The 12,720-nt window shown below is 39.9% G+C and overlaps 2 protein-coding genes across 2 annotated transcripts in view; both read right to left on the bottom strand.

Annotated features, from left to right (window-relative positions):
• Positions 1-12,720, bottom strand: part of LOC309687348 (solute carrier family 12 member 9) — an 89,655-nt gene that overhangs the window by 18,769 nt on the left and 58,166 nt on the right. The gene's annotated exons all lie outside the window — the stretch shown is intronic.
• The window catches only part of LOC309687362 (uncharacterized protein), a 236,445-nt gene that overhangs the window by 202,802 nt on the left and 20,923 nt on the right, over positions 1-12,720 (bottom strand). The gene's annotated exons all lie outside the window — the stretch shown is intronic.

Below are 12,720 nucleotides of genomic sequence, written 5' to 3'. Positions count from 1 at the left end.
ATTTTTTTCTACTTTCTTTTACCTCCTCAGTTATTTTACTTTTCTTTTCTTTTTTTCCGTCTCCATGCTTACAAGTCCACATATGCTAGTAATTGTTTACAATTGAATCTGTATAAGCATGCTGTGTTAAAAAAAAAAGCAAAAAAAACAAAAACAAAGAGAGAACAGAACATTAAAAAAGTAATTTTTCATAAACAACAATAAAGAGTGGATCCATCCTTCCCTGTGTCAATGGTTCAGGCTGGTGGGATATTTTCATGGGACACTTTGGGCACCTTAGTATGAACTGAGCATCATTTAAATGTCACAGCCTACCTGAATGTTGTTGCTGCTGACCATCTCCATCTCTTTATGACCACAGTGTACCATCTTTTGATGGCTAGTTCCAGCAGAATATCACATTTTTATCATAAAGCTCAAATCATCTCAAACTTGAAAATAAGATCACTGTATTCAAATACACTCCACAGTGACCAAATGTCAATCCACAGGAGCACTTTTGGGATGTGGTGGACATCTGCCTGATCCAGTCATACCAAAATGATCCAAAATCTCTCAGGTGTGTCCAGTACCTTCTTGAATCTGTGTCATGATAAATTATGGGAGTTCTGAAAGCAAAAGGGGTTCAAACCTGCTACTGGCAAAGTGTAATGAAGAGTGTATATGCTGTGAAGTAAAATCTCAGGCCTCAGACTGCTTGATAATTGTTGTGATCTTCTGCTTTGCCTAGTGTATAGTTGTGCTACTTACCATGGATTCTTTAAGTATATATCAAAGAAGATAAAAACTGGGAAAGAGCCATCTGGAAACTGGACACATTTTTACCACTGCTAAGGGAATCTTTTATACAGCTGCTACGGCCATAAAAGAATTTAATTTGTCTGAGTTTCACTGGAGAATTTCAGTGACACGTGAATTCCCACTTGCTGAGACTTTTGTACTTTCACAGACATGAAATACATGAATGCTTACCAGTTGTTTGGAAAACACTAACATTTAAAGTATGAATTTTATAGAAATCAACTACACAAAATTTACAGGGACTAAATTGTGCTCCTTAGGGTTTATCACCAAGGTCTTTATGCAACTATCTTAGCTTTTGACATCATAACATTTTAATTTCTGCCTCTCATTACCTCGGTTCTGTGTTCCTACCTGATGCTCCAACAGCTTGAGATGCAAATTTCTTGGGGGCAATATACTATTATCTGTCCTTGATTATACTACCTTAATTAAGTCAGGTTAAATTACTTGGCTAAGTAAACCTCATAATGAAAAATCTTCAATCAATATCTATATTTTAGAAATTATGCCAACTTAATATCTGCCATAATTTTGCTAAAGTGTTTTTTAAAGTTTTTTTTTTAACCAAAAGTGATGTCTCACTCTCAATGTTAGACAAACCATAATTAAACATCAGAGTCATTCCCTAATGTGTGACTTCACAGCAGCATCAAAACTAATGTGGCGTTAATGCTGTGACAAGATCAATTAAAACAAACAGCACACATAGATAATAGGCTGCTGCTGCTTACTGCTTTAGACCTTTCAGTGTTTGTGTGATCGGGCATAAATTCTTATATGAATGCATGAATGCATAAGGACACATTAGCTGGCTTCCATCCACAAATACTTGCATGAATTTTTGTACTAGTTTTAAGTGGAAACGAGTTGGAGGGTCATGGAGTTGGGAACTGCACAGAGGATGGAAATGCTCATATTTTTGGAGGAGCATGTAACTGACCTCGATTTCCCTGCAATAACTGAAGCTGTGCGGATAAACAGCCATTAAAATAGCTGTAATTACACAAAGCAGCTCAAATGACCGGCGGGCTTCCTTCCTGGATTCACTTACAGATTTAGACTCTTTGTAAGAGACAGAAGCAACAACTGCTGAACACAACGATGCAGCGAAGTGCTAAAGTACGGAGAGAAGGGCAGGGGGGTGGGCCCACCAGAAAGCTAAATTAAAAGAGAAGACAAACACAGAGCTCAACTGAAAGAAGCAGCCATGAGGTAGTCATTAGTCTTTCTGTTGGTCAAGCTGTTAAAGGCAAAGGAGCAAAGCGAAATGTGTGCAAGTCTAAGATTAAAAACCTGAAAGTGAAATCTTTCAAAGCCAAAAATTGCTAAGGCAAAAATTTTCTTAGTACTGGCTCAATAATGACAGTTTTTAACTGTGTAACTGAGTCAGTAGATCCAGCCTATTTGCCAGAAATACTCGTGACTAAAACACTAGTAACATAAGCCCAATTTATGAGCGGGATTTACAACAGCCGACAAATGAAAATTTAAAAAGCAGAAGTAGAACAGATGGAAGAAACATCCTTCAGTTTTGTTCACCAGAAAGAACTTTGCAACTTCTCCGTTGGAAACACTCCAAACAGCTGATCCAGGGGTAGAGGGTAAGCGAGTAAATAAATAACTTGACATAACTAATTTTAGGGAAAGATGTTTATGGTTTTTGTCATGAGGTGCACATCAGGTTGGTGAGAACAGAAATAATGAAACGCTCAACGTCACACCAGCTGAGTTGCTGATGCAGTTTGTGGAGTTTATATGATTAACATAATTTGGGTTAATGATTAAAACTATAAAGTTATAGCTTGGAATAGAATAGAATAGAATAGAATAGAATAGAATAATCCTTTAATTGTCCCACAAGGGGAAATTTGGTATAAAAAAAGAAAAAAGGACTCTGTGTTGACACTGCCAGCTCGGAGTGGCGCCGGAAGAATCTTGGACTTGCTTAGTGTTGTATTATATTGGAAGTAATACTTACAGATTAACATATCAGGAATAATGGAATAAGTTTGTAGTTTAATTTCTTGTGCTTAAAATGTATACTTTTATTTTGATAGTCTGGCAGAGACAGGAAGTTAGGCGAGTTCAGAGTGGAGCCACACAGTTTTTTGACCTCTAAATCTCTGCATCCATTTTAACTGAACTTTGTAAGCCTTCGATAATTCCGGATTCAGTTACTGTGTACCTGTTTTGGACATTTTTGGATAAGGAAAGATTTTTGGATAAGAAAAAAAGGGACTAAGTGGAGAGTCGAGCTAAGGCTTCATTCACTGGAAAGCGACACATACTATTCTCAGAAGCATTTAAAAGAGCAATGAAATAACATGGGGAACTGAAACTCACACCGAATTTGATGGATGGCTGGTTAGCAACTGTTTAAGTTACAAAAACGCTGGTTTCATTAGAGTTTAATGACTAACACTTTAGGGAAAGTTAAGCCTCCATTTTGAAGACGAAACAGTAAAACACTTGAACTTGCTGGAGGACGGTATCTTCTTAATATTTCAGCTCCCTCCTAGCTTGTTCCCAGTGTTGTACCATACAGGCCTTCTGTCTTCAAACTTTGCTTTTATTTCCTCTTGACCTGATCACTTCAGCATCAGCGTTGCCCACAATTGTCTCATCTAATCCTTCTCTTCACCTCATCGAAGAGTTGGTGTAATTACGATAAAAGCTTGCCCACCCGGTCTGCCTCCCCCCTTTACCATCAGCGACGACGGTCCCCTCGTACACTCACCTCGCACGCTCCCCTTTCTCCCCGCCTCACTTGTTCTCAAGCAACTGATGTCACTTAGCTGACACAGCAAAATGCTGCCAATCAAATCCCCAGAGACATTAAGAAACGCAGAATGATGAAGACAGAGAGAGAGAGAGAGAGAGAGAGGGAGAGAGGGCCAGGCTTTAGCCAAAAGACACGTCATAATTGAGAAGTAGGGACAGAAATGTTATCCTTCCTCACATACACTCCCAAGGGGAGGCGAGAAGAAGATGCCAGATTCTTTAAGTAAGAGGTCAGTGAGTTTGAGACGTTACGTCATGCAGCACCCCAACACTGGCACAACACCAGTGGGGACGGGACTGACCTTAAGAAACCTTAGATCATTTGATATTGGATCAGCCTGGTAAATTGCATCCGCTTCCTCTTAGTGCTTGATATATGAGATACCTGAGCAAAGGTTCAACCAGAAGTCAGAATATTATCTGAAAACTCTTCATGCAATTTAACAAGAGAATCATGGCAGGATAAGTTTTTTGCATCATTATTTTTTCTTAAAATCTCTTCTATTTTCTTTGAAGGGAATATAGTATGTCCTGTCCTACTAAGGTTTTTCTCTTCTGCTGTTGAATACCTTCATTAGAAAACACACCGTTTTATCTTTTGTCTCTACATGTTCACGATTAGTAAGTCTGAAGTCCTATCACAAAATATTCCCAATCAATTGCAGCTTTCATAACCTAACATCACTAGCAAAGGGGAGCCAATGACAATCTCCTGCAAACATTGGACAACACTGGTGTACAAATCTATGATTCAGCTATATTTCATAGCTGAATTTGTTTGTACTCTACAAACACATCTAGAACTTCAGATCATGCGTGTGAACAAGCTCTTCTGGTTTTCCTGTCAATAATAGCATAAGCAGAAAAAATTTAGACCGTAACCTTTTATTTTAAACATATTCCAAAATACTTTATCTTATCATAAAAATAACTTCTGTCATTGTGAATACTATCGGCTAATTTACTTGGAAGTATCTCAGTCTCTATAAACATACAGTTCCAATCGATTATATTACCTCAGTTCTTCTATTAACTGCTTTTAGAAATATAAGCAGCAACTGTAAAAATGTTAAAAAAGAGTAAAGAACCAGACAAAGAGTATAAATCAGCTCTCTCTTATGTATAAAACTGTTAAATGAACTTTATACATAAAGGTCATCCAATACAAGCCCTAGGTGTTGCATTTTAAGATAAAAAAAAAAAAAAAAACAACATCCAAGGAATACAGTTGTTCTTCAGAACCAGAAAGGGTGGTCTGTAAATCCTATAGATCTTCTTACTGCCTGCACATTAGGGTCTATGGAATCTTTCAAGAATAGTGAGGTCACCTTTCAGTTGTTGATCTCTTAATCCATACATAACCTGCTCCAGAACGCAAGTTACCACTGTGATGGACCTTAATAAGATGAAAAACAAGGATTAAAGCTGAAGTCACCTTAACAAGCTCTGAATCCCCCTCATATTACAGGCCTCTGCCTTTCTGTAAGAAATCCTACACTCTGACATATGTCACAGCAAATCACTATCAGTTTCTGTCCCTGTTGTCCATACTCAGTTCTGAATCAGCAAGTCTTTTGGGTCAGGCTGATATTATGTAGTTTGAATTTGAGTACAGGAAGAGCAGATATCCTACTGTACAGTTTGGTTCCACAGGTTGAAAAGGCCGCCGAGAGAAACTAGTGATGTTGGGCTTGACTTCACAAAGTATGATACAAAGTGACGGTGTTCATGTATGAACAAATATCAGTTTAAAAAACATCTGTAAACTGAGTATCGACTATACTGAATCAGTATCATCACTAACTGAAAGGAAGCATTCAGCAGAGGAGCTCCCCTTAATGTTGTCTGAAAGCAACTTGATGAGCTTAATTGTGATCACTTTGGAATGAATTTACATAAATTAAATAAGCAACATGGAAGCTGAAATGTGTAACATAAGATCATTTTCTCTCCAGCTAATTCTGACACAAGCTATCCAAGTCATGTGGGAGTCCTGCATGTTTCTGCAATTAGAGAGCAACAGTTATTTGTAAAACAGGAGAGAGCCTTCAAATCCATCCATCCATCCATCCATCTTCATCCGCTTATCCGAGGTCGGGTCGCGGGGGTAGCAGCCTAAGCAAAGAGGTCCAGACCTCCCTCTCCCCAGCCACCTCCTCCAGCTTGTCCGGGGGAATACCAAGGCGTTCCCAGGCCAGCCGAGAGATATAATCTCTCCAGCGTGTCCTGGGTCTGCCCCGGGGCCTCCTCCCGGTGGGACATGCCTGGAACACCTCGCCCAGGAGGCGCCCAGGGGGCATCCTTGCCAGATGCCCGAACCACCTCAGCTGGCTCCTTTCGATGTGGAGCAGCAGCTGCTCTACTCTAAGCCCCTCCCGGATGGCCGAACTTCTCACCCTATCTCTAAGGGAGAGGCCAGCCACCCTTCGGAGGAAGCTCATTTCCGCCGCTTGTATCCGCGATCTCGTTCTTTCGGTCACTACCCACAGCTCGTGGCCATAGGTGAGGGTAGGGACGTAGATCGACCGGTCCTTCAAATCATAATGCAATAATGCTTTTGTAAATAGGTAACTGCTATGCTGATGGATTTCTAGTGCTTGGCTAGACCTGGTTTTGTACTGAGATGAACATAATGGCCTGAACCAACAACAGGCGGAGGCACCACTTACTATTCCACTGAAGGGGTTTAGAGTCAGAGCCAGAGTGTCACGGCATTATGAAGTGTGATGTGTTCACTTGCTGATACTGAAGTGCATTTGAATGGTGATGGGATTCTGTAGCTTTGATAAAAATTGAATGAACTCCACAGTTGCTGAATATGAATGGCAATTTGCAAAAGGTTATCCACTGTACATTACAGCATCAGCCTTTCATCGAAAATTGGAGCACTTGATAAAACTCAAGATGAAACGGATCAAACATCAAAGTGTATACCTCAATATATCGTTCGCAGAAGTCTCCCTCGGACAGGATTTTATTTTCAGAGGTGGTGGGGTGTTTCCCTATTACATGCTTTTGTCTGCAATTTCAATGTCTGAAATTTTACACCCTCTCCACCCAAGGAATAATTACAGGCCGGGTTTCACACAGATTTTCACCAAACTCCCAGGTCCTCTTGCATTTGAAATCCAGCTCGGAAATCCACTTTGCATTTTAAAAATATGATTATACAGCTGCTTACTGATACTGAGTTTCATCAGCCTAGGATAGTATGGGAGCCAAAGTTAAATAAAACCAAGTGACACTAGCAAGACGGTAACATGACTCACAAACCAGCAAATAAACTTTCCACATAATATTTGCCGGCAATTGCAAAGTGTTTTAGATATACCTTTCTGAATTACTTTGTCATGGTTTGTGTTTTTTTCCCAGCTGTTTCACCAAGGTTTATGACCAAACATACATTTTTGAATATTTCCTATTGTAGAAACTACGTTTTCTATTAATAAAAAACATGTACTGGGAATTGTGTGTACCATTCGGCCCGTATACAGGAAAAAACATGGATGTAGCCATTATGTTACCCGCTAGTTTTGGACTCACATTTTGAAGCTTGATCATTAGTGTTTCAGCCGCTGCCATATTGTTGTTTTGAAGCTTGAAGGTACCTTGCACCTTGAAAAGGTGGATGGCTAAGTTAACAGTTAATGCAAGCAAGCTTGAATGGCAAGCTGCATCCATAAACTGCATGTGTGCAAAAGCATAGACAAAGGTTATAAAACATTTTTTAACGCATCCTCAAGAAAAACCCAGAGGAACTACAGTGGTTGTTACTTCCATGCTAACTTCATCTTACTGCTCTGGAGGTTTCCAACTGATTCCCCCCTACATTGGCTCCTCCCCGTGTCCTTTCATTTGCCATATCCAAGTTAGAATCCATGAAGAAGAAGAAGAAGAAGAAGAAGAAGAAGAAGAAGAATCAGAATCCTTTATTGTTATATTTGGTAACTCTCGGCACATATCAGAAGAGTCCTTCGACCTCAGCTAAGAAACACAAAAAGTGGCAAGGGTTATTTTTTCCAGCCTTCATTTGAAGAAGTTAAACAAGTTTAAACAATTATTTCCACTGGGAGTTAGATAAATGTAACACTGTGCAGGGAACAATGTTCAGGGAAAGAGCTCTTCTTGTGATATATATGGCTATGAAAGTTGATTCAGGGAGCATACTTAAAATTGAGAGTAAAAAACAGCAAATAGTGTTTTTATGCTTTGTGATTCTGTCCCCTGTTACACCTCTGTGGACCCAAATGAGACTGAGAATACAATAAAGTTTAAAATATGCCACCAGCTCTGAAATATACAAATCAAAGGCATTACATGGGCACTTCCACTTAAAGTCTGCAATATTTGTTAATTCATTATAGACTTATTAACAATATTTACTCGAGGTTTCTCCTCAATTCCCCTCCATATTAAATCCTTCCTGTATCATTTCATATGCCATAGAGTTAAATGTTGATTATTTTAAGATACTATTTAACAATTTTATAGCTGAGCAGGGGGTGGCTCTAGCTCAGGATGTAGAGCAGGTCTTCAGCTGATTGGAAGGTTGGTGGTTCGATCCCTGGCTCCCCCCCAGTCTGCATGCCAAATATCCTTGGGCAAGATACTAACCCCCACTGGCTCTCCGATGCACCCATCAGACTATGAATGTTCATGAGTGTTAGTTTGAAAGCACTGACAAGTATAGAAAACAGTGCTTGTGTGAATGGGGCGTGTTGTACAAAGCGCTTTGAGTACTCCAGGAGAGTAGAAAAGTGCTATATACGAATCAGTCCATTTACCATTTACTTTTCATGTCTCCTTTAAAACTGACAGTGTTCCTTTTCTGTAACTCCTGAAATGCAGTTTAACCACAAATGGTTGCCATAGAATTTAAGGGCAAACAGTAGAAGGTTAGTACAGGTCAGCTTTCAACACAATAAATGAAACAGTGCCCGTTGGCCTGTAAAAAAAAAAAATGTTGGGCAAGTTGAGTGTAAAGCTGCTTGCCCATTTGGGCAAGTCACACCGTTTCCACCTTTTGATTCACCTAAGAAGCAAACTGACTGTTCTTCATCTCATACACATGCACACCTTCATACACCCAGTAACCTTTTGCACAATGCTCAGTCGTTTGCACATTTCTGTTGCACTGTTGTGTCTGCACTGTCTTTGCTTTGGGGTTTTTTTGCAATTTTTGCACATAGTCCTGTAGTCCTGTGCTGATTGTCTGTTATATGTCATATGTAGCACCATGGTCTTGTAGGAACACTGTGTCGTTTCACTGTGTACTCTACCACTACACATGGTTGAAATGACAATAAAGCCACTTGACTTGACTTAAAACTAAAGAAAATGTATCTGTTCATGTGCTCCCGTCTAGCTCCCAGTTGTTTTACAAAGCAACAGCTCAACTAAATTAAAAACAGACTAAAATTTGGCAGATATCTTGTAATTTGCTGAAGGCTGACAGCAGCCACCCTGTCTCTTTCTAACAGTGATACCTGCAGCTTGCAGGGGTTAGCCTGCTAACTTTAATGTATTAATTTAAAAGTGTAACTTACACACTCTTTTCTGATACAGATTTATAACATAAAACATATAGATCTAGTTCCAATTATGCTTTATTCTTGTACAATAAACTGAATTTTGTAAGGCAACTTTATATTGGACCATCACCAAGTCAGATCCCTCCATTAACAGATAATGACTCTCTAACAACCTATTTTTTCTCATTCATCCAGACCTTCCATCTGGATTTTTACACTACCCCAATCTCATTTAATAACACTGGCTGACTCATATTTGGACAAAGGACTGACCCAGCTTTTGTTTTTGGAGCTGATGGCTTGTCAATTTACACGTTATTACAAAGACGATTAAAGAGAACACAGTTGTAATTTGGGCATCACATGGCAACAAGCTGGTAAAAGTTTGTTTTTTGTCTAACTGAAGGTCACTGCATCTGTGAGTTCTATGCCTTCCATAAACACCCTTTGGCATCAATGCAGAGCACACAGTCGAGTCCTGATTCTTGGCCAGTGACCCTACCATACAGTGTGTGTGTGTGTTTTACATGCACGTGTTCATGCGCGTTTAAGCCACTAGTCCAAGTGGCTGGTGCCTGTGCAGCATCAGCAGCAGGACCACTCCACGCAGCTGGGGCCATTGCTGATAAAGCTGCGGCCAACACAAGCCTCTTCCCACAAAAACGCATAAATAAAGATAAAGCTTCAAACACACACCAATAAAGGGGAACGCAAGCAAGCGCACACATGCACTCACACATCAGTGATCAGAAAAAACAAAAAAAACAAAACAGAAAGCGTGACGGGGATGTCAGACAAACACCCAGGCTCTAAAATTGCATACCTTAACTCTACCTTAACACATGCACGCGCGCGCACACACACACACACACACACACACACACACACACACACACACACACACACACACAGACACACTTAACAAGCAGGCATCTTTTCCGCTACATCATAATTGCAGCCCCCTTCCCTCCCCTACGCAACAGCAAATTTAAGGGAAAGGGAAATATTTCTGCTAAATTAGTTATGCTAATTACACAGTATTTCTCAGGGGGAGAGACAGCACTAAATGGCTTTTAATTCTTTTCGCCTGGAAAGAGATGTGGGAGAGAGCCAGACAGAGAGCACAGAGAGAGACAGCACAGAGAAAGACAAAAAAAAATTGAACGAATAAACACATAAACAACTGGCGTTCAAATTTGCCCAGTGACACAGCAACAGTGAACTAACGGAATTAACAGTGGGGGGGGGACGACACACACACATCATCTTATCAGCTCCGGAGGCCTTGGTCCCCTCGGCCAACAGAGAGGGGATAGTGGGAAAAGTTTTGAGGCTAACTTTGTGTCCTGTAGCCTTTGCCAGCGGTCACATATTGATAACGAGGCATGAGCAGATAGCACACAGCACTCTATATGGAGGGCACCAGAGGAAACACTTGGTACTGAGTGTGGCACACTCAAAGCTACTTATTCTCTCACACTCACTTTTGAGCAACCCGTTGTTCACTAAAGTATACAGTGTGTACTGGTGTCCACAGTGCACTCCTGTGGCAGTTAGCCATTGCTAATTTGGAAGAATACCGATGAAGGAATCGCAGCTTTGAAACATTTCTGCCAAAATTTAAAGTGAAAACTTTCCCCCATAGAAGACATGCTTTTGAGTGAATTTCCAAAGCTTCAGTAGCTTTTGCTGGAGCTTATTCAGAACTCTGTAGTAAGGCTATTACCAAAATAAAGAGGACATCAGCTCCATTTTAACAGAGTTTCACTGACCTCTAAGTATCCTACAGAATATAAACCTCAAATGGCCTCAGATCACGCTACATTTCTGACAGTCTGTCATGTTTATGCACCGACTCACACGCTTAGATCCTCCAGTGCTGAAATGTTGGTCGTGCAGCAGTTTCCAGAGATAAAAAGAGGAAGTAGCTTTTTTTTTTTATCTTTCTGGAATATAGCCAAACTTAAAATATTGGGGAAGCAAACTTGAATGATACTTACAAGAAGCTATTAAAGGTGCATTTTTAACTGATGTTCTTACTAAGTCGCGATTACCAAGTCTAAGAGGAGAAGCTTCAGCTAGCTTCAGTGAGCAGACAGCTACAGAACAGATGCACAGTTTCTTCATCAGTATCAGATCAGCCTTCTGTTATTTCTCTGCATTTTTCTGCTTCTGTCTCTCTTTCGCTTCATGTCTCTGTTTCTCAGGGTCTCTGTTTATGTACATTTTATATAAAATCTTTGTTTGGATTTCTTGCCTTTTTTCATGTTAATATGCTTTTATATCCGTGAAGCTTTCTAAAACCTTTCTGTGCCATACTGACTTCATTTGACTCAGCAGGTAATATTCAGAAATGGGGATTTCAGATTGAGATTTTTAAGGTCAAACACGTTACTAAAGACACTTGCTATCTGTCTATATTTCTGCTGCTTCTTTGTAGTTATCTGAGACCTACAGAAAAATCATCAACATGCTGGCAAATAAAATTTTCTCTCACGGACACAGACTTTTAATTCTGCACTTTAAGGGCCTGGACATCAGTCTATTCAAAGCAGTTATGAACACATTCTTAGGTATTTTATAGATATGGATTTATTCTGTTGTGATTGCAGTAAATACACATTGTATGCACGCAAGAAAACGCTGGAAAAAAACATGCCACATGCCTCTAAACAATATCACCAGAGGGATTCCTGACATATCAGTTTTTTTTATTAGTATTTGGCAAAAAGTTTAGTAAAATTTTAGTTCTATTTTTTTAATCAGTTTATTTGTGAAAAATCCCCATGCAATTATTTTGTTAACTAGCCAGCTTCTAGCTAGCTTATACCCCTGATAAAGTCTGTGGCAATCCTTACAGCTCAGCTGTCTCCCTAGAGGATGCTGTACTGTAGTCGGACACACTCAAACACCAACATCATGGACAACAGCTGGCAATGATTGTATCTCTGCTGCTTTAGAGATACAAGATTTAATGCAAGCTGCAGGGTCGAGCGAACAAGAGCTTCAGTAAGTGAAAGCCCGCTTCATTTGTTGCTACGCCATGTGAACCAATACTGCAAAACAGAACAACAATTAGCATAGCTACTGTTATTGCAATGCAGTACAATGGAGTTGGGAGTTCATCCACAGGACAGACAGACTCACTGAAGGGGCACCTAATGATATTTCTCTGTTATTTTCCTAGGCATCGCTTCATCTTCGACCTTCACCGAGTCCCGATCAATAGTTCTATTGCGAATAAATGGTTCCATTCAATATCGAAAATAGAAGCAACTGTTGTTGAAGAACATCATCTTACAAGTGCTCTCTTTCTGTGTGAATGTCCTTAAGTGACGAATTCAATGCCTAAACTGCTCTCCAGGAGTATAATTGTGGTGCTCAGCTCCAATATGCAGCCATCAGTTTAATCCACTCATATTGTGCACCTAAATGTTCAGAGAACAGCTGAATAAATCCCACTGCGCCCAGATCCAATATTACACGAATTACTTATCAACCTCTTTGTTTTTCCTCACATACAGTATGTTTGACGTTTGCTGCTGTATCCCGATTTCGGCTTCACTTGACTGATGTGTCCTTGATATGGGCAGAAGTGTTCTAA

Source organism: Aulonocara stuartgranti (genome assembly GCF_965226115.1).
Source record: "Aulonocara stuartgranti genome assembly, chromosome: 14".
NCBI classification, from domain to species: domain Eukaryota; kingdom Metazoa; phylum Chordata; class Actinopteri; order Cichliformes; family Cichlidae; genus Aulonocara; species Aulonocara stuartgranti.
The sequence above is the reverse complement of the archived record's forward strand: the minus strand, read 5'-3'. Positions and strand labels throughout refer to the sequence as shown.